At 36.5% G+C, this 24,097-nt stretch overlaps 1 pseudogene; it reads left to right on the top strand.

Moving 5' to 3' along the window:
• Positions 1 to 23,386: 23,386 nt before the first annotated feature.
• LOC106001826 overlaps positions 23,387 to 24,097 on the top strand; it is a 5,066-nt pseudogene continuing 4,355 nt past the window's right edge.

The raw sequence follows: 24,097 nt of genomic DNA, 5'->3' as shown, positions 1-24,097 counted from the left end.
TGTCACTTGTGACCCTTAAACAAAGGAGATAATGCAACAAAGTAGAATCTGAAAATGGACGGGTCAGGAAATTATGCCTTGAACATAAAATTTCCATGTCCTCTTTCACATGGAATGGCATTGCTTTCTCACTTCATCCTAATTCTCAAGAGCATCTCTATAGAATGTCCCCTTTCATAGTCTTCTCCTAACTCCAGGGAGTAGGTCTCTGAATGTAATAGAATAGTTCTATTTTGTCATTCCAGGTCTCCTAATCCACATTCTCTGGGAATTCAATTATCCTCCTTTCAGAAGGACAGACATCAAAACTGGCTAGAGGACCACATATTAACTTCTCTCTGCACTCTTATTTTACCTCAGTAATTTTCAGGACCAGTTTATTTTGTTATACTCTCAAAATCACTTGGAAAAAAATCACCTGGTAAAAAAAATTACAAGGTGAAAAATGGATATGGTAGTAAGCTGGAGAACTTTTTGTTCTAGTATGTAAGTCTCCTGAAATTGTTTAATCCCTATAAATTATTAGTTTTGATAGAAATAAATAAAACAAAACTTCTACATTGAGACTGATTTTGGACCCAACAATTTGCTATCTAAGTTTTATGCCAAACAGCTCTGCACAGAAGCAGTGCAGGGATTGAGTGTCAGTTCCTTAGCTGGACAGTCAGTGACCAAATGCTAACATTTTCTTCATCTTTGTTACCTATATTCTGTGACTCTCACATATCCTTATCTCTGAAAGAATCTTGGAAAAGGCAGCCACCTAGAAATCCAGCAGAAAGGGGATCTGTTAAGAAAAGGACAAATTTAGAGAAAAGAAAATGCCATTCCAAGCACTAATTCATACAAGTCATTTGTGTTTTATAAACACTTCACACTATTCTTTTACCTCCATGCTTTCAGCTGGAATTGCTCGTCCTGCGTTCTCCAGTATGGACAGAAATCACTGTGTCAAAGGAGTAGGACAAAAGCAAGAGGGAAAGAACTAGCACTCAATCATGAACATTTCTACGTTTGTTTTTTGTAAGTTGGGAAGCCAAGGGTTTTCCTGAGGCACTCATGGCTATCCAGAGTTTTCATGCAGGACTGATCCAGCCATGATGTGGCAGCCACATAAGCTCCTTCTAGATCTTGGCCCCCAACTTCTTAAAGAACGTGGCTACAAGGAAACTAACAGCAGGGAATTTTATTTTTATGGATGTATCCAGTAGAGTTTAGTTCCTATACTAAGAGGAAGTTTATTCATAGAGGGAATCCAAGATTCTGTGAATGTAACAGGAGCAAGGCAGAGAAGGGAAGTTTCTCTGTATGTTTCTATTCCCAAAAGCAAACTTAAGATTCCTCTGTGTCAAACTATATAAATAAAATTTGGCCTTCCTGTGAGGATGGTTTTATTTCATTTCTTTTGTTTAAGGGGATATTAAAAATAAGCATGCACAAATCATGCAATCTATAAGGAACACAGCATATGTTTTTCAGAGTATTATACCTAAAATCATTAGAATCCTTAAAATAAATACATTGAATAACTATGACTTTAATAAACATTTAATATTTGACTTTAGAAATTAGGAATGTAGTCCTATTCAGATAATTAAATGGGAGAGCAAATATTTAATTACATGAAGTCAATAACAAGTCCCCTTACCAGAATCAATGTGGAGATACTCGTAAGAAAAGACTATCTGGAAGAACACTACAATATTAGGAATGTTAGTGATAGTCTTAACTCACTAGAGTTGAATTGCAGATGATCAACATTCAGTAAGTGTTATATAAGATTTGATTCAGATGTGATGAATCTGCATTCAGTAAAGTCACATTGGTATATTGAAATTGGCCACAGTGGAAGTATTGACACCTGAGAAACTGGCAACTCCTATTTATCAGTTATTTTTCTTTCTTGTGGAGTGCCAATGATTTTTAGAGAAATATTACTTATAATCTTCCAATCTTTTTTGTAAAGATATATTATGGTTACCCTTTAAAATTACATAGAACATTTAAAATTATATAGAACATACAGAACATAGAGCATTTTAATCTTTTCATAAATGGTATTGTTCATGAAATATTTTAAAATTATATTTATTTTCTATATCAGAACGATATGTTTCTATTGCAAAACAAACTCTATACCCATATGAGCAAGTAACATGAAAAGCTAAGTTTGAAGGGAAAATCATATCAAAATTTAGAGCACCATTAGAATTCAAAATAATTTGCAGTCATTCACAAACTAGTTCTCTGATAAGGTAAAAGGCAAAGGACTGAATTCCTTTGATATTAAAATGCCATAGTCCACCTTAAATTCAGTGTAATATCACTATTCTTAGGTCTGACTTCTGGGGCAATCCACTCAAATACAGACTTACCCTTTAGGAAACCCCTGGCTATGACTATTTTTAAATGTCAGTACTTAACAAAAAATATCTTGTCAAAGTCATTAATTCTTCCCCAAACCCCTGAAATACAACAAAGATGACTGAGAGGGGTAGTGGGAAGGAATGGGGGACCATAAAGAAATAATGCAAATATGGTGACTTTTCATGCTTTTGTTTAGATGAACAAGTGAGTAAAATTTATCGTAATACCACTTGATGAAGGAACTTGGCTGGAACAACTCTATTAAATGTGTCTCAGAATTTAATAAATATCTCTAGTTCCACTTTCCAATAGACAAGAAAACCAATGACCTTTTGTATTTCATTACTGGTGTAAATCTTGGAGACCCTTTCAAATAAATGACATGCATAGTGGGTTCCATACCTTATTTAAACTTTTTAATGCTACATCTGGTTTTGAAATAATCATTAGAGCTTTATTTTCATACCTAAAAAAGCACTCAAGCACCAATGCCACACTATCACAATTCCTTAAGTTAGTTTTCTGTAATCCACTCTGATCAGTATTTCTACTGTCAGCTACTCGTTTTCCTAAAATACAAAGATCAGAATTTTGGTGTTAATATGTGAAACTCACTTACTTTCAAAATCTAAACACTAGTATCAATGTGTCTGTAATGATGACATCCATAGTAACAGAAATAAAGACTAAAAAAGGAAGTTCCTATCTGATTAACGGAACCAGTTTTAGCAACAAGGTCTCTTTTGGCTATTAGCCTGTTTCTCAGCTAGTATCCCTAACATTCTTGGTAGTCTGGATATCTACAGACTAATAAAAGGAGTTTCAACAAAATCCTCAGTGATGGCACCAAGTACAGAAGTGGGGACTGACACTCTTGAAAATTCCTCTCATTACTAGAAAAGGCCCTAAATTTATCTAGATGATATTAAATTTAGTCTCCTGTTCTAACCCCATCAAATTAAAAGTTCATAGCTTGACAAGTACAGATTTTTCCATCACAAGTTTTGAGGAGTTTCTGTGCAAATCTGCCAGGGGGCTTAATTGTGGATAAATAGCCAAGCATCACTGAAGGGAAATTATGTACCTTAGAAACACATTTAGTTGAGTAGGTCAGGCACACATCCTATTCCCTTATTATAAGGAACTTCTGAAAATACATGATGGGACCATCATTAGAAATTAATGGATACTGTTTGCTAGTTAATAAATAGTAATGCCTCCTGGGTTAAAATAAGATGAACTAGTCAGATGCTGATGGATCATGAATACAATCCTCACTACTCTAGAGGTTACCATTGTAGAATAAAAGATAGCACCAAAACTATGTTAAACTTGTGGTAACAAGATCAAATAAGCCTACTGATCAGAAGTGTGACCATTTTTCTAAACAAATCATAATTCATCCGTATGTCTGCGCACACGCACTTGCATACATGCACATGATGCATGCTTGCACACTGGTCCTGGGGCTTGAACTTGGGGCCTGGGCACTATCCTTGAACATTTTTGCTCAAGAACAGCACTCTACCATTTGAGTCACATCTCCACTTCCAGCTTTGTTGGTAGTTACTTGGAGATAAGAGTCTCATGGGTTTTCCTGCCTGAGCTAGCTTTGAACCATGATCCCTCAAATCCCAGCCCCTAGAGTAGCTAGGATTAAAAACATGAGCCATTGGCACCTGGCTACTTCATCTTATTTTAGCCAAAGAGGCATTACTATTTATTAACTAGTAAGAAATGTCCATTAATTTCTAAAATGTGTTTCAAAGTAATAAATTTTGTTCTCTTCAAGATCCTGGTGAAGACTCAAGCTGAGCTGTTCACTAGACTATGCAACAACATCTTATGATATATTCATGCCAGTAATCAGAAATACAATAATTGCAAGTGCATAGCCATGAGAAAAAGCTAATATCATTTAAAATATTTTCAACTGCATAATTCCAAAAATTAAAATAATCCAGCCATTAAATAATGCTGTTATGTTATACTGAATGCAGATTTTAAATAACTAATGATGGAATATATATTACACTTACTCATAGTCTTTTGTATATGTGCTCATTTGATACTACCTTTTTAGAACTCCATGTTTCAAGTAGATTCAGTAAAAGTGCCTTTAAGCTTGATGCCTGGACCTATATTTCAGTTAGATGTAACACTCTGCTTTAAAATTTGGGATGTGTAAAGCTAATGTTATAGTACCTCAACACTCTCAATATCATAGAAACAAATACAAATGCATTTTTCCATCTTAATAACAATTGAACGTTCTTAAATAGTTTACTAGGGTAATATTTCAAATATTCCATCAACATGTATACCATAATCAAAGGCATACCATAAAGATATCAGATTATATATAATATATAAGCATATATGTATATATAGATGTATACATGCATATGTGTATATATGTGTATATATATATATATGTATGTATATATCTCAAGCTCTAAACAAGAATAAACTATGGGAGCTAAGGGTATACCTGTAATCCCATCTGGGAAGATGAGATAAGAGTATATCTTTTTTTGGGGGGGGGTCCAGTCATGGGGCCTGAACTCTGGGTCTGGGCACTGTCCCTCAGCTCTTCAGCTCAAGGCTAGCGCTCTACCACTTTGAGCCACAGCACCACTTCCGGCTTTTTTCTTTTTGCTTATGTGGTGCTGAGGAATCGAACCCAGGGCCTCATGCATGCAAGGCAAGCACTCTACCACTGAGCCAACTTCCCAGCCCAGATAAGAGGATATCTTTAACACAGGTATTTGGAGGAAGAGCCTATCCATAAAAAATAAGAAAATATTGTATTTGAAGCATTTGGGGAAGAATATTGCCAAATATGTAAGAAGCTGAGTTGCCAGAAGGGTGTGGCTAAAGACCTAACAACTGAGGAAGGAGTAGCATATTTTGCTATATTATTTCCTAATTAGCCCTGTGAAACTGCTGTGTTCCAGTTTCAAAAGCTATTTACCACCAGGTGCAGGTATCTCACTCCTCTAATCCTCACTGCTCAGAAGGCTGAAATCTGAGGGTGAAAGTTCAAAGCCAGCCTGGGCAGGAAGTACAGCCGGAAGTGGAATTGTTCAAGTGGCAAAGTGCTTGCTAACCTTAAGCACAAAAGCTCAGGGACAGTGCCCAGATCCTGAGTTCAAGCTCCAGGACCCCCCTACACACATACAAATTCTACAAACAATTTCTTATGAAAGCACATGGGAAAGAAGAACTGCAACAAAATTACCAAACTGTCTTTAAGTTAATATAAAACTGTACTATAACAATGTAAACTTGACAGTATCCATTATTAAAAGGAGCATCATCCAGATGATATTAAAATTTTAAATGTACATGCACCTAATGTCAGGGTCCCAAATTCCTGGCCATTCTAGGTATATAAGAAGAATTTTAGTAGGCAAATCAATTTTTATGGCCACAAGTAGTTCATATCTGTCATCCGAAGCTATCTGGGCATTCAAGATCTGAGGACTGGGGTGCAAAAGTGAGCCAGGGCAAGCAAAGTCCAGGAGACTGTTATCTCCAAGTAAATACCAAAGAAGGCAAAAGTGAACCTGTGGCTCAAGTGATAGAGTGCTAGCCTTGAGGAACAAAAATAAAAGAAAGAACTCAGAGACAGTGCCCATGCCCTAAGTTGAAGCTCAAGTACCAGCACACACATACATACAAAAATCAGTAACTTTTCTGCATACCAATGTTGAGCAGAATGTGAGAACAATCAGGAAAGGAAAACCATTCCTTTCAAAGTATATTCAAAAGCAGTAAGAATTTTAACTAAGGAACCAAAAGGTTTCTGTAATGAAAAGCACAAATCATGAAGAACAAACTGAATAAGAAATCAGACTGGCTAAAATTCATGGATGCTCAGAATCAATCTTGTGAAAATTGCTATACTACCAACAACAGTCTATATATATTTAAGGCAATCCTCATTAAACGATAGGGGCAGATAGAAAAACAGTGTAAACATGTATGGACATATAACAATGAAATATCTCCCCTGTATAATTAATGTAAGATAAATAATTAAAACCTAAACTCTCAAAGGATCAACAATTTAAACTTAATTTCTCTCTGATATGCAGAAATTAGAACTAAAATATGAGTTTTGATAAATTACACAGTATCCTAGATAGTCATACACAGTGAGAACAAAAGAGGATACTTGTAGGAGAAATACACAAAGGTTCAATGCCTATGTACTTCTTCATATTTAAATAAATTAATATATAGCTATATATCAATAAGGGACTCATATCTAAAATATATGTAGCTCTCAAAAAATTAAAGCCTCTGTAAACAAATCCTCAAAGAAACAACCACCCAATTTAATGTGCTAAAGAAGAGAGACTTCTCAGAAGAATAGTAAGAATGGCCAACAGACACATGAGAAAATGTTCAACATCTCTGGCCATAAAAGAAATGCATATCCAAACACCACTGAGATTCTCTCTCACCTCAGTTAGAATGGCCATTATCAAGAAAACTAACATATATAGATGCTGGTGGGTATGTGGCCAAAAGGGAATGTTACTGCACTGTTAGTGGGAATGTAAAAATTTTCAATCCTCTGGAAAACACTATTGAGATTCTTCAAAAACACAACGTACAGCTTCCCTATGTCCCAGCAATTCCACTCCTGTGTATCGGGCCACAATAAAGCTATGAGCACAACCATGTTCATTGCAGCATTGTTTACATAATAAAAATATGGAATCAGCCCAGATGCCCCTCAGTAGATGAATGGATCAAGAAAATGTGGCATGTATGTATATGTGTGTGTGTGTGTGTGTACACACACACACAATGGGATGCTATGCTTCCATCAGAAAGAATAATATTTCCCATTCGTAAGGAAATAGAAAGATTTGGGAAAAATCATATTAAGTGAAGCCAGACCCAAAGAATCATAGGTTGCTTGGCTTCCCTCATTTGTAGTAATTAGAATGTGCCTATCAATCCACAAGTAAACACAATGGATGGTAAAAGACAAAAATTTCACTTGGACATGATAAACAGTATTCCAAACATTCACACAGTGAGACCAAAGGAGGATATTCTTAGGATGTGCATGCTATGTGCATATGATCATATAAAATGGTGTTTATTGAAATGACCTCCAAGTGGAGATGGGAGGGAAGGGAGGGTAGGGGAAAAACAAAGGAGGAGGTAACAATGCTTGATAGGAAATGTACTCATTACCTTGTTCATGTAAGTGTAACCCCTCTATACAGTATGTTCACAATAAAAATCATTTAAAAATAAAAAATAAAAAAATGGTAATGGGAGGGTTTTTGTTATTTTATTCCTATTTCTTTGTTTTCTCCTTTATTGTTGTTTTTTTCTGTACTTTGTGTCTCATATGTCAGTTTATCAGTTTTGGTGAGGGTAAAGGGAAGCACAGAAACAGTGGGAGAAAGGGTCAACAAATGCAGTAGTGATACTGGAAATCTATATTGAAAATGAACAATACAACTTTTGGGGAAGGGGGATTGAAACGAGTGAAGAAAACCAGTGAAGAGGTGACACTGTTCAAACAGAAATGTACTCTTTACCTGACTTATGTAACCATAAGCCCTCTGTATATCACCTTTACAATAACAATAAAAATAAAAAATAAAATTATATTATATATATAGAGAGAGAGATCACAAGAGATCTCTTTTTTAATTTTTATTTTTTTGATGATTCGGTCTACTTTTATTTATGATGCATTCAAGTGTATATCTTCGGGATGGTTGGGGGTGAGAACAGAAATCAAGTGAAAAAGGGTTAAAAAGTGCAGCACTGAAGTTCACTGGATACTGATGGAAGTTAACTATACAACTCTACAGTGGAGACAAGAGTGACGGAATGGAAGACACTTTACGAAAGGAAATGTACAGTAGTCGTTACCTGACTAATGTAATTGTAATCCCTCATATAATTGTAAATTTGTAAATTACATTTACATTTATAATAACGATTAAGTAAATTATCAAAACAAAAGTACAAATTGCCAAGAAGTATATGAAGAAATCATCAACATCCATGGCCATAAAAATAATGAAAATGAAAAATGCACTAATGTTTCATCTCCTCTGTCCAAATACCTAGCATCAAGAACATAACAACAAATACAGGTGAGGATGCTGGGGAAAAGGATATTGGCACACTGCTAGTATAAACTTAATACAGTCAAACCACTTTCAAAAACAGAATATAAGTTCTTTAGAAAACTGAAAATAGTAAGCCAGGCCCAAAGAAATATAGGTCCCATGGTTTCCCTTAGTTGCAATATCTAGTATATGTCTGAGTCAAGCAGAAAAGGTCAGATAAGTTGATGTTAGGGAAATGAACCCTAAGATATGTATTCAAATGTTTTTTTTCTTTCATGCAATTGTTTCTAACACATATATAAGATTATTTCTTTGTTGCTTTGTATGTCCCTCCCCCACCGTATAACCCCTGCTTTCACTGTATTTGATGTTGGTATAATTTGTGGAGGAGAAGGGGAAAACAAATCATTTAAATAGGGATACAGGTGGACCCATTGCAACAATGAGATGTACAAGTTGTTATGTTGAATTCGAACTTTACAACTTTGGTGGGGGGGTGAGGATTGTGGGGGGATGAAGGGAGGATAAGAAGGGATGGGAAGGGGAAACAAAGGAGGAGGCTACAATGCTTGATAAGAAATGTACTCATTATCTTGCCCATGTAATTGTAACCCCTCTAAACAGTATTTTCACAATAAGAAAAGAAATAATTTGAACCCATGAAAAAAAAAAAGAAAACTGAAAATAGTACTGCCAGATGATCTATAGAGCACTCTGGGTTGGGCATAAATCCCAAGAAGTGTAAAGGTTGGCAACATGGCACAACAGATATCCTTGAACATACATTTTTTTGGTAGCACTAATCAACATGCTATGGAAGCAGTCTAGATGGTCTATAACTGAGGAATGGATAAAGAAAATATAGAATATGCATATAATTCAGTACTACATTACCTCAGGGAAAAACCGAGCAAGTCATTTGTATGAAAATGGATTCAACTGGTGATCATAATTCTTAGTAAAGTACTACAGGTTCAAAAGGACAAAGGCCACGTTTTCTATCATATGTAGTATCTAGACCTAAAGTATATGTATATAAACAGACATAGACATACATAAACATAAAAACATGAATGTAATTCTGGGACTATTAAATTGGAGATGGGGAACTGAGAAGATGTTAAGAGAATGAAGGTTAGTGCATAATGTAAAAATATATTACATCAATATATGAAGACAGCACAAAAATACTCACTGAGAGCTCTTGAAAATATTCGCCAAGCTTAAGAGAGATTGAGCAATTGAGGGGGATTGAGATTGAGAAATTTTGAGGGGTGACCTTATTAAAGACTTGGAAAAAATTATATATTAAATGAAGTAAACCAGGCCCAAAGGAACATAGGTCCCATGGCTTCCCTGTTTGCAATGACTAGTATATATCTGAGACAAGCACACAAGGTCAGATAAGATGATGTTAGGCGAAATGAATCCCAAGACAAGGACACACATGATTATTTCTTTCTTACTATTATTTCTAGCATATTTATAAGGTGATTTTTTGTTGCTTTGTATGTCCCTCCCCCAAGGTGTAACCTCTGTTTTCACTGAATTTGATGTTGGTATAATTTGGGGAGGGGAAGGGAAAAAAACAAATTGTTTAAATAGGGATACAAATGGACCCATTGCAACAATGAGATGTACAAGACACTATGTCGAAAAATGAACTTTACAAGTTCATTTTGCAGTCATGGAGATGGGAGAGCAGGGATGGTAGGGGTAAAACAAAGGAGGAGGCAACAGTGCTTGATAAGAAATGTACTCATTTCCTTGCTCATGTAATTGTAACTCCTCTGTACTGTATTTTCACAATAAAAACTTATTTAAAAAAGAATATTATGTGTGAAATTAATGTATATTAAAAATGTAGAGCAAAATATTTAACAGGTTTGGTTGATGAACAGAAAGAGTTAAAGAAGGTGAATATGATCTAAGTACTTCACATGTATGAAAATAAAACAAACCTGTTGAAATTGATTTAAGAAGGGAGAATGGGCTTAGGGCAAGTAGTACACATATTGAATTTTATCAAAAGATATTGAAAGCATGTATGGAATTATCAAAATGAAATTGCCTTGTAAAACTAATATATACTATAAAATAAATGTATGCAAAATGACTTTCAAGCAAGGTTCAATACAAGTAAACATCTAAACTCACACTTAATAAACTAATGCAATAATTAACACCCAATTCTTGCAAGGTGGAAAGTGCTGAAAGACTTTGTGTGGTACTAGGTGACTGGCACATGTAACACTTGGTTTCCTAATATAAATGTACTCATCACTCAAACTGTTGATGTGTCTCATTTCTGTATTCAAAATAACAAAAAAACTACTTCAATTAGAAAACTCTTCATTATTGTAAGGAAATGTAGTAAAACTTTAGTGAAAGGAGAAACTGTAAGCATCAAGAGAATAAGCTATAAAAATCCACTTTGAAGTCAATATTGCAAAATTTTCTCTTGCAAACATGAAATCCACAACATGAAAATTTAATTCAATGTTAAGAGAATGAATACAAAATACAAAAATATTTCATACGAATAAATGCAAATATGCATGTAATATTGACTACAAAGTGTCTTAGGGCATCCACAGAACTCATAAATGTGGGGTGTATACAGGACTACATTTTTAAATGTTCTTAAAAATTTTATTGTCAAGATGATCTACATAGGGTTACAGTTACCTAAGTAAGGTAGTGAGTACATTTCTTGTCCAACTTGTTACCCCTTGCCTCATTTTTCTCCCTCTTTCTTCCCACCTCAAGTTGTACAGTTCATTTCCAACATAGTGTCTTCTGAGTATCACTGTTGCATTGGTTCCCCCTTTGTAATAATATATTTTAAAATGAAATGCAAAAAAGGTGTCAGTACTGTATATGATTTAATGCAATATTAAATACAAAAGCATATCACATAATAAAGTAAAACAACCTAAAGGTATTTTAAGGCTATTTTAAACTATCATTGGATAATTCTTGTATCAACAGTCACTTTCAATTTTTAAGAGGAAACTTTTCTTTTTCTCTTTATTTTGATATATGAGAAGACTCAAGACAAAATTTAACCCCACAAATGGTATTTAAAAAAAAAGGCAAATCCACAAAACCTCAGGGACAAATAAGCGGCTATTAATTGTCTTATTCCCTCATAAGATGTCTCCAAGTTGGCTTTTTCTCCTTTCCAGATAAAAGATAACCAACTTCCTAGAATCAAAACTAAGATTTAAACAGGAACATGGCAGTAGTAACATTTATAATATTGTAATTGAACCCAGTTCTCTGGCAGCCACTAGGCTTTCCCAGCACTTTTGAGACAAAGTCTTATTAGGTGGCAAAGGTTCAGCTTCAACTTGTGAATTTCCTGCCTCAGCCCCTGCCCTCTTCCCCCCGATCTCCCCGTCCACCACCAAGCTGCACAGGCATGTAAGTGCCAAGATTCTAGACTGTGCCACCATATTTCTTCATTTTTTAAAACCAGTACTGAGGCCTGAACTCAGGACCTGCACACTGTCCAGTAAGCTTTTTCACTGATGGCTGACACTCTGCTATGGGAGCTACAACTCCAATTCTGGCTTTTTGGTAGTTGGAGATGAAGTCTCACGGACTTTCCTGTCTGGGCTGGTTTTGAACAGAAATCCTCAGATCTCAGCCTCCTAAGGAGTTAGGATTATAGCCATTGGTGCCTGGCACCATAATACCTTGTGTGTTTTTTTTTAAGTATAAACACCAAGCTATAAAACCACAAACCACAAAACAGAAGTGACCATAGCCAACACTGATATAAACCAAACATTAGAGTAGTTGCAGAGTAACAGAGAGCACAACGCCATGGCCAAACGTAGCCCAGAAACCCATACTATCAAATTTAATGCTTTCCGGACTATTAAAATATACCACTAATTTCATATTATCCACCTCTAGGAAGCAAAACAAACAGGCAACTACCAGTAACTACTAAATGATTAAATATAGAAGTAAACCAACATTACTGTGACTTCTAGAAGAAACCACCGCATCTCAAAGCGACTCACATGCAAGAACAAAATGGCATCAATAATTACGGATGGACTCTACTTATATGCAGTCTATGCTCTGATTGGACAGGACTCATGGGCAGTCTATGCTCTGATTGGTAGTAATTGGCATAATTGACATAGATTCTATCCACTCCTATCCTGTTTTCCTTTTTTTTTTTGGTAGGGGGTAGGAGGCGGCTGGGGTAGGGTGGGTGGGGGAAGGAATTCCAACTTTAGTACTCAAGCTTTGGGTATATGCATGGTCTCTGAGTTTTTGCAATCAAGGCTAGCTTGTGCTCTGCCACTAGTGCCCTGCGACTTATGCCACTGTGCTGCAGCGCTACTTCCATTTTTTCTGGGTTTTTTTTTGGGGGGGTTGTTTTCTTTTTGTCAGTGGTGTGGCTTGAACTCACAGCCTGGATATGGTCACTGAGCTTTATTGCTCAAGGCCTTGTGCTATACCACTTTGAACCACAGCACTATTTCCAGTTTTCTAGTGGCTAATTGGAAATAAGAGTATCAAGACTTTCTTCACAGGGCTGTCTTCGAACCTCGATCCTCAGTTCTCAGTCCCTTGAATAGCTGGGATGACAGGCCTGAACCACCAGCGTCTGACTCCTAAACTCTTCATCTGGAAATCTGGCTCATTCCCTAGACGGCACCTTATTGGTGAGAATGGTTTGCGCTTCAAGTTTTGCACTTTAGGTACAGTATATGAATTGTGAGAGTTGGACAATAAAACTACAGTAATCAGTAATATAGATTGCAAAACATTTAATCATCATTTCCACCTAATTAGACTGTTCAAAATGGAATGATAAGGCCAGGCACCTGTGGCTTGTGCCTGTAATCCTAGCTACTAAGGACGCTGTGATCTGGGGGTCATAGTTTAAAGGCAGCCTGCTTAGGAAACTCCATGAGATTCGTATCTCCAATAAAATACCAGAGAACCAGAAGTGGTGCTGTGGCTCAAGTGGTAGAGTGCTCACCTTGAGTGGAAGAGCTCAGGGACAACACCTGGGCCCACAGTACAAGCCCCACAACAGACAAAAAACAAAAATTCAATGATAAATTTAAGTCCCACAAAAGTACAAAATAAGAAAAAATATGTAAATTTTAAATAATCTCTTGGGAGGAATTTGCCTTATGGCAGAATATAGATGAAAGCTATTGATAAAATTAAGAATTTTCAGGAAAACTCTGAACTCACAAGTAAATAATCAACAAAGAGAGCCTTATAGAACCAGGAACGGGATGAGCTTAGTGTTTTACACAAGTGATAGAAGTAATTTTAATTACAGAATAAAATAAAATGGTAATTATTAGAAATCAAACTGTACTGTGATTAAAGAGATAAAAAATGAGTACTTTAGAAAGAAGTAATAGAATAATAATTCTGAATGAAAAACTACTATAAAATAGGTCATAACAACTGAAATATAAAAGAAGAAAATAAAAAATTCAGAAATCATAAATTAACTAATCACTACAGTGCACAACACAAAAATCATATAAATGATTCAATGTTGAAGGTAGTGAGGAATGTAGCTGTAAAACACTACTGAGTTTTAAATGAAAGAAAACCCCAAAAAGCCATAAAGCACATCAAATGGAAGAGCGAAATATGAGATTGTCTTACACTGTCTCTTAATTACCATGTACATGAAGATCAAGGGAATAAAATAGAATTTTTTTTGTCTGTTGTGGGGCCTGAACTCCAGGCCTGGGCATTGTCTCTCAGCTCTTCAGCTCAAGGCTAGTGCTCTACCACTTGAGCCACAGCACCACTTCTGGCTTTTACTGCTCATGTGGTGGTGAGGAATTGAACCAAAGGCCTCATGCATGCAAAGCAAGCACTCTACTACTGAGTCACCTTCCCAAAGGGAGGCGCTAATCTCAAAATGAAAATCCAACCAAGATGGTTACATGTTCCTGGGGGCAGGACTAACTTAGCATAACTATTAAATATATATTGAAGTCAAGTTATAAATTAGAAGAATTTTTAAAAAGTGAAATTGATATTCAGATAGGTAATATGAATTGGGACTAGTGCAAATTTTTAATGAAGCAGGAATATAATTCATGAAAGGGGGTAAAAAATAATTATCCTGCTGGCAAAACAAGTGTTTGTGTCCTAGAATGTTTCCCTGTGATTTCTCCAAGGTCAAAAAATCTCATATGCTCTTGTCACATTCATTTGTATTATGATTACAGGAAAGATGATCACTATCTGATAATTTACCTTCTCAAGTCAGTTTTTTTTCTTTTGAAATAGTGTCTGGATGTTAAAAAATGCTTCTATTGTAAGTGTGGGAGAGCATCATAATTAGATATTAGTGTATTTAATAATTATTTAGATATAGCTGAGGTTTTTATTTATGCCTTCTTTTCTAGAATGTAGTTCTATTTGCCAAACACTAAAAATTAGTTTTCCTTCCATTATGTCTATTTTGTGATGGGGCTTGAGCTCAGGAACTCACACTTGCTGAGTTTACTCGCACAAATCTGGTACTCTGCCAATCAAGTCACATGTAGTGACATGACATTTAGTCACATGTTGGTTACTGAAATGGATTGTCTTAGATTTTTCTGTCCTACTTGGTTTCAACCTTAATCCTGATTTCAGCTTCCTGATCAACTAGGATTATAAGTGTGGACCAAAGACAGCATGCTCAACCATTGTATATTTTTTGAAGTAAACAAAAGTTGAAAGAGTTGCTTTTGCTACCAAATAGGTGGATACTGAGGCTTAGATTCTCATTATAGAACACCTGGCAACTAGTAAGGACTTCCAGCAGCTGTAGAGGCAAGTCCAGGGATGTGGGAGAAGATGTCACCTCAGCAGCATCAATGGAGGAGGGTTTGCTCTGAAAAGAAGGAGGTAGAAGATGATGGCACATCCTTTCCCGTTGTGCTTCTAGCCTAAATAGTGGAGACCCATTCTGTGTTCTAGGACAGGCTTCCAGCCTGAGGATCTGTGAAGGCTAAGTGAAAGAGGACCAGGGAAGGTTTTTAATCAGATATGACTTTGCAGTGTTGCCGGGATCCCAACAGGGTAGACTACCTTCTACCAGCATGAGCCCAGACACCAAGGCCCTCTTGTCCATATGGCTGTCAGAAACCTTGCAGAGAAGTATACATGATAACCCCATTGAAAGCATGGACTTTGTGAGTGGAGTGAGTGGAAGAAAATTGGCCTGTGGTATTTTGGGATCTTTGCCTTTAATGTGGTTTATTTTCCAATGGGCAGTAATGAGAGGTTTGGTGTGGCCTCAAAATTGTCTACAAGGGGGAAGTGACCCTGTGGCTCGAGGTAGAATACTTGCCTTGAGCTTAAGAGCACAGGGACAGCTCCCAGGCCCAGAGTTCAAGCCCCACAACTGACAAAAAAAAATGTCTAAGAGGGGGAGTTGTCCCAGAAACATTCAGAGGCCAGAGATTGGCTAAGCACTGTAAGGAAGGTCTAGGCTAGACTTAGAGAAGCTGCAGCTTTCTGATGCCCTGAGAGTCATTGCCTTGAGCTGATTTGTGGCTCTGTGGTGGGCAATATCCATCTGTGCCCATCAGGTGTGGACTGAGTAATACCAGCAGCCACCTCAGTCCCCCATGGTCCTCCCTCTCTTTCTAAAACTGAGAGCCTCCTGTGACCTTTCCTGACTGTACAGGGATGAAGTCTATGTGTTCCTTCCCCTCTGCACTTGTCTGAGATTTACCTCATTTTGCAATGAGTATTTTGGGTCTGGGTGTGATAAACTCCTTACCCATTCTTACTTTTGTTTGTTGACCTTTGAGTAGGAGTAGCCTCGTCCACTGGTTGGGGGAAGAGGGAGGGCTTGGGAAGAATGGACAGAAGGGACATGAGGTAGCACTGGTGATTAGTTCTTGTCAATCATGGGTCTGCCCTGGGACCATTGTTGTTGAGGTTTTAGAAAGGGTAATATCCGTTTGTACCCTCGCATGATAAAGGTCTGACTTAACCAAGGGCCACTGGTGTCCCTTGTGTTTCTCACTTGGCATTCATGAAGACAATAGAGCTATATTCTTTGTTGAGAGTGCAAACAGGTTCCTTTTTGTTCATTTCTTCTACCTGCAATGCTTCCATTTTGTCACAGCTGCTTTAGTCTCTACTTAATCATTTCAAATGCATTCTTATATTTTGAACCTTTGCAAAGTCATTTTCTATTTTTTGTTTTTCAATAGCACAATGGTAAATTATAGCAAAGCATTTTATAAGTGAAATGTTAGGACACATTTATTACATTTTTAAGAGCCTCATGAACTTGAATGCCACACTATTTCAAACTATGAGGTAAATGCATTATTCTACCATAAACTGAAAAGTAAGCTGGCTCCTTTGGCAAGAATAAGGTTGGTTCTAGTTAGAACCAACATAATTGGAAAATGGTTTCTGTCTGATTTACTACCAATTTATCAGCTTTAATTTTTTTTATCAGACTGTATGCTCTGTGCCTGGTGGTATTTTTATACTTTCATCTGGCTTCTTTCTCTTTGTGAGATCCTTCTCAGCATTTTTTGTCACTTGTGGAGTTTGAATTCAGGGCCTGGTCATTATCCCTGAGCTTTTCTGCTTAGGGCTAGCACTCTCCCACTTAAGCCACAGTTTCACTTCTAATTTTCTGATGGTTAATTGGAGATAAGAGTCTCATGGACTTTCCTGACTGGGCTATCTTTGAAACAAAATCCTCAGTTCTCAGCCTCCTGTAGGTATGATTATAGGTGTGAACCACCTGTAGCTGGCTTTTCTCAGCATTCTTGACATGTGTGAAAACAGAACACCACAAATTGGACAACCAGTCAGAATGACAGATAGCCAACTTGGTTCATAATTGTTTTTAAATTGATTTATAAAATGGTCTGGAAGAGAGTTTGTGAAAAAGAATTGTAACAATTTATTATATCTTTGATTTTCATAGAATCTCTTGAAAACCAGGATAAGTGTTTTTTTTAAACATGAAAAAGCAAATAAAAATAATGATATTTTACAGCAAGCAATAAAGAGATCAGTGTGTACAAAACCATGCAAACTAATTGTAGCTTTTGGTGGAAAAAAATCACTATCACTTTTTATCCCATTTCTAAAGAGAACACTCATAATCCATCTACCCATTTAACACTGGCTTTTACATTCACTCTCACTACTCATTTCAATACATAAGCTACATGGTGAGTTACTAAATACCCTTGATCTGCTCTATATTACAGCATAATTCCATACATATTGGCTGAATTATTGAAGGATGGCAAGATAGTCATGCAAAGCCATTTCATGGGATCTTAATGAACATTTCAAGAATACTCCTTTGACTTCCTATTTTATTCAAGGAGCCCCCAGCTTCACAGACTTCTTTGTGTTGATACCTTACAATAATACTTGCTCATGCTGATTTAAAAACACTAGATTCTTACCACAAAGGATAGGGCTTACTATTTTTTAACTTCAAATTACCAAACATGCCAATAAGTTCCTGTAAAACTATCCTCTAACTAGATTCAGCTATGTACACTGACATCCCTCTCCATGCTTCATGTGTTACCTTGACTCTAATCTAGTACTGGAAATAAGCACTTAAGAGCAATAGAAATATTTAAATTCTAGACCATTTCCAAAACATTTCCAATGGCTGAATTTCACAAGCACCATATATCAGTTGGTCTAAGTAATGACATTAGCCCCCTTATTACGTGAAAATTCTTTCTAAATACTGTCTCAGTAACCAAACAGAGGTGTGGCCAAATTCTGGGCCTAACCTCCCTCTTTGGAAGAGGCTAAGCATAACATAACTAATTTATGTTTCATCGCTCAATTGAGAAAGAAGTTAATTTAGTGAGCTTGTTTAGCTATTAACTTTCTAGAAGTATGAGTTCTGTGTTCTCCAGAGAGCAATAGTGCCCTGTGGAATGGAACTAAAAACACGTAACAGTTTACTCACAATCTCTATGGCCTTGATTCACTAAATTGCCATTTCTTCACTTCTACACTGATGGTACATGTCTGTAGGAACCCTTCTATATAAATGTCATGGGCAGAATGCACTAACAGGCTCTCCTGTTCCCCACCACTGACTCAGTCCATGGGCTTCACAACTTATCGAAATCTTTCTAATGATGGAGTTTGCTTTCAAATTGTTTTCACAGTGTAACCCTCATACCTAAAACAAAGGCACCAGACAAGCTACCATGACTGAAGATTTCTTTTCTGCAAACCACTCCAGTCAATGTCTGTTTTCAGCTACTCTCTTTAATGAAATATAAAAGGTGACAACTTTGGTCCTACGAAGTCAACATCAATTTTCCTTGAAATCAAAACAGTTTATGTTAGTATGTCTGGTACATGAACAAGTGTATTACATAAGAAAAACACAAGCTTGCTCTTCTTTTCTGCTCTTGCTCTTGCTCTTCTTTTCTAGCTCTCTCTCTCCTTTAGCTCTTTCCTCTCTCTTTCCTCTCTTTCCCAGCCACCTGAATACCACGTGAGTGCTACTGTTCTTACCCCTCTCTCTGCTCTTTTCTAGCTCTTTCCTCTCTCTTTCCTCTCTTTCCCAGCTCTCTTTCATTCCCAGGCCTTTCCCAGCCACGTGGAGTGCCAACCTTGCCTGGTCCCATCAGGTCTACTGAATAAACCTACCCTTACCTGAAAAAAAAAGAAAAAAGAAAAACAGAAGTAGGGCCAAGAAAAAGATATTCCTGGATTACTAACTGAAGGACTAGATTTCAGAAACAGAGTTTTAATCATAGAAATTAGCTTGCAGCACTTAGAGAATGGCTGAGTACTACAAGTAGTCAATTAGATTTCTAGAGATTAAGGGAAATGATTTCAACACTATCTTTAATTACAGCACAAGGACAGGAATGAGAAATGCCCCTCTAGAAAACAACTCTTACCTCTTGCAACATAAATTTGTGCATGTATTCTAAAGATTTGGATTCTATTACACCCTTTTAACACCAAAGAGCCATAAGCTGACCAGCAAAGAACTTTTCCATCATGAGTTCTGAAGAAGGTTCTGTACCTCTTTTCCCAGAGTCTTATTTGTGGTTGGACATTGTAGCAACCCATACTTATGTACCTTGAAAACACATTTAGGTTGGTAGCTGGCGCACATGTTCTATTTTACTATCCTAGAGAAATGTCTAAAAACAAGGGCCAGGATACCTAGTCATGCAGAGAGAAAAATGATTTAAGATAAGCTTGCATTAAACACATGGCTACAAGACCAAGTAAGACCACTATTGTTCAGAATTTTACATATCCCTTCATAACAAATACTAGTCAAGCTCATTTGCAAAGATCATTTTAATTTATTAGCTGGTAATAATTTATTAGCTGATAAGCAATGTCCATGAATTTCTAGATGGGGAATTTCAAAGCACTCATTTTATTCTATCCAAGATCCTGGTGAAAGTCTCAGGAAGCATGATGGATAGTTAATTTTTTTTTAATTTTTATTTAAAAAATAGTTTTATTGTGAAAATACCATACAGAGGAGTTACAATTACATGAGCAAGGTAATGAGTACATTTTTTGTCAAGCATTGTTGCCTCCCCCTTTGTTTCCCCTTACCAACCCTGCCCTCCTAACCCCCTCCCCGCAACTCCCGCCCCCGCAAAAGTTGTAAAGTTCGTTTTTCGATATAACATCTTGTAGCTCTCATTTTTGCAGTGGGTCCACCTGTATCCCTAAACAATGGATAGTTAAGGTTTGAAATAAGAAGCTAAGCCGGGCACCATTGGCTCATGCCTTTAACCCTAGCTACTCAGAAGCTAGCCTTGAGCTGAGGAGCTGAGAGACAGAGCCTAGGCGGAGTTCAAGTCCCAGGACCGACAAAAAAAAAAAAAAGAGAGAAAGAAATACGAGTCAAAGCTTTTCACCAAGCTATACACAATCATCTCGTGATGTACGAGTGCCAGTGATCAGAAATACATTAAAATGCAAAAAGAGAGCTCTGAGAAGAAACTAATATCATTTAAGATGATTTCAATGTTATGAATAATTCTAAATATTTCATAACATTTAGCAATCAAATAATTTTGTTACCATCGAATAATGGGCATAAATCTTCAAGGAACTAACAATGGAACAAATCTTTTTATTGTAAAAATGTTGTACAGAGGGGTTACAGTTACATGAGTAGGGTAAGGAGTACATTTCATAGCAACCATTCTTACCTCCTCCTTTATTTTCCCCCTACCATCACTTCTCTTACCACCTCCCCAATTCGTCCCACCCCTCCCCCAACATTGTAACATTCGTTTTCAATATAGTGTCCTATACATATCTTCATCACAATGGGTCAACCTGCATCCCCATTTAAGCGTTCTGCAGTATCCCTTCCCCTCCCCAAATTACAAAAATGTATATACATGATGCAGAACACAGGCATCAAATCCAGTGAAAACAGGGGTTATACCATGGGGGAAGAACCTACAATAGAAACAAAAGAATCACATAGTGTATTGTAAATACATTAAAAACATTAGCAAGAAAGAGAAAAAAAACCCTCTGTGTCCCTGTCTTGGGGTACATTTTGCTTAACATTATCTCATGTGGTTGTATGTCCATGGCCTTTGACCTTCTCTGCTTGTCCTAGACATGTACTAGTCACTGCAAACAAGGGAAACCATGGAATCTATGTTTTTTAGGCTTGACTTACTCAATATAATTTTTTCCAAGTCTTTCCATTTCCTAACAAAAGAGCCAGTGTCATTCTTTCTGATGGAGGCATATAATTCCACTATATATATATATATATATATATATATATATATATATATATATATATACCACATTTTCTTGATCCATACATCTACTGGGGGGCATCTGGTTTGGATCCATATCTTAGCTATGGTAAATAAACATGATTGTGTGATAAACATGGTTGTGATGGTAGCTTTGGTATGACCTTGTTTGTGATCATTTGTGTAAATGCCCAAAAGTGGGATTGCTGGGTCATAAGGGAGCTCTCCTATTTTGAGGAACCTCCATACTGCTTTGAAGAGTGGTTGAACAAGTTTACACTCCCGCCAACAATGCAGTAGGGTTGCGTTTGGGCTACATCCCCTCTAACATATGTTGTTACTAGATTTCTTGATTATAGCCATTCTAGCTGGAGTGAGGTGGAATCTCAGCATTGTCTTGATTTGCATTTCTTTTATGGCTAGAGAGGTTGAGCGTTTCTTCATGTGTCTATTTGCCATTCTTATTTCTTCTTCAGAGAAGTCTCTCTTCAAGTTTATAGCCCATTTGTTAATCAGGCTGTTGTTTCTTTGAGGATTTGTTGTTGGGGGATTTCATTTTTTGAGTTCTAAGTATATTTTAATTATGAGACCCTTTTTCGTTGTATGGCTAGTGAAAATCTTTTCCCAGTCCGTGGGTTTTCTGGTGATCTTGCTAGCTATGCCCTTTGCCTTAACAAATCATGTTAAGTGAGACAAGCCAAGATCAGAAAGATATAAATTCATGATTTCCCTCATATGCAGATGTTAGGCTTAAAACACACTGGGATATGACAAATTACACAGAATTTCTAGATACCCACCTATAATGAGACCAAGAAGATAGTCCTAGGAGAGAATCACAAAGGTGCAATACCCAAGCACCTTTTAACATGTATAAAAATAATATACATACTGAAACAAACTCCAAAGATACAGAAATGAAGGATTTTATCTTAATTTGCTATTACAATTTTTATGAAAATGTATTCTTTACTTCAAATATGGTGTATTCACGTGCACATCAGTGGGAGGAGGAGGAGGACACAATATTGGAGGAAAAATGAAGAAAAATGCAGCAGTAGAGCACACTGGCTATACTGGTCATTGATGAAAATGAACTATGCAACTCATGGGTAGAGAAGGAAGGAAAGGAATGGGAGAGAATGAGGGAACAGATGACACTATGTGAAAGGAAATGTACTTAATACTTGATGTATGTAAAGATAACCCCACTGTATATACTTCCAAAACAACAATAAAGTAATTTTTTTGAAAATAAATTTTGCAATAAAATCTTTATACAATTGAGACATATATTAATTTTAAAAATCCCTTCATTAATTGTGAGTTAAAAGTAGCATGAAATATTTAAGTACAGGTTATCACAAGATAAGGGTGCGTAATTAATGCAACAAAATGATATGCAGGACACAGTTCCCCTGTAAAATTAACTCTATGGAACAGTAACTCAAATGTTCCTAACTTCTTCAAAATGGTGTCACAGATAGATGCCTAAATTCTGGGTTTGTAAACAGTCAATACTCTAAATAACTAGATGTCAAGGGACATATTAATAAGATATAAAATCAGAATTTAGGCAATTTAAATTTTACCTCTTATAAATGTACCCTAATCAATCATTAATTTCCTTTTCTTCATATTTGAACAAATTTTCCCTAAGAAATAAATTCCCATCGGTGACATGTGATTGAATATCCTGAGTTTGAATACAAAATGCAAAAGTATTTCTTAAGATTAAATGCAAAAGTGTATGAGATATTGGTTGAAAAGTGGCTTAGAGCATTCACAAAGCTCATAAAAGTAAAATGCATAAAAGACCTTACTTTTAAATGAAATTGTAAGAAAAGCATTAGGACCATGTATGATTGAATATGTATTTAATACCCAAGCCCATTACATAATAAAACAAAGCAGTCTTGAAATAAATAATACCCAAGCCCATTACATAATAAAACAAAGCAGTCCTGAAATAATTTAAGGCTATTTGAAGTTATCATTGATTCCTAAAACTAGTAATACTCAATTTCATGTTTAAAAGAAAACTTCCCATTTTCTTTATAGGACGCTGTATGATGAGACTTAAGATAAAATTAAACCACATTAAATCCAGTGGCATGTGGGTCCACTGCCATGTTTGATGCCTTTTTCCAGGTGGAGGCTGATGAACTGGTCCTAAAGGACAAATTTCTTTACTTGAACAACATTCTGATATTCCCTGAAGAAGCTGTCAGTGTGCACGGAGATTCCATTGCCATGTCTGAGTGCCTTCTTTCTGGATATGGCATCAAATTCAGCACATTTCAGCAGCTTAAGTCCACTGTGGCCAGAAAATCGTGTAAACAATTTCAGTGTTTTGAATCTTGCCTAAACTTCCTGATGTGCAGCATGATGTCAGATCAGACTCTCTGTGCTCACTTGGAACACTTGCACATAGGTAGTGAAGCCATGGGCTCAATGTTTGAACTCCCTCTTAACTCTAGGTAAAGGAGTATTTGACAAGTGACATATACTTTCTGTGGAGTGCCCTAAGGTCTTCTAGGAGGATTTGATGTGGCACAGAAAATAACGTGGTATATCTACACCAAGATGGAGGCTTTGCATCTAAGTGTTTGGCTCACAACTCCTGTACTTTGTCTGTGCCCCAAATGCAGATATTATTAACCTCTACTGCAGAATTTTTTTAAATTTAATTTAATTTTTTTTGTGAACATACTGTTCAGAGGGGTTACAATTACATTGGTAGGATAATGCGTACATTTCTTATCAAGGGTTGCAGCCTCCTCTTTGTTTAACCTTCACATCCCTTCCCAGCATCCCCCCCATCCTCTCCCCTACCCCCCT

Source organism: Dipodomys ordii, unplaced genomic scaffold, assembly GCF_000151885.1.
Source record: "Dipodomys ordii isolate 6190 unplaced genomic scaffold, Dord_2.0 Scaffold462, whole genome shotgun sequence".
Classification (NCBI taxonomy): Eukaryota; Metazoa; Chordata; class Mammalia; order Rodentia; family Heteromyidae; genus Dipodomys; species Dipodomys ordii.
Note: the sequence above shows the minus strand (reverse complement) of the source record. Positions and strands in the feature narration are given on the sequence as shown.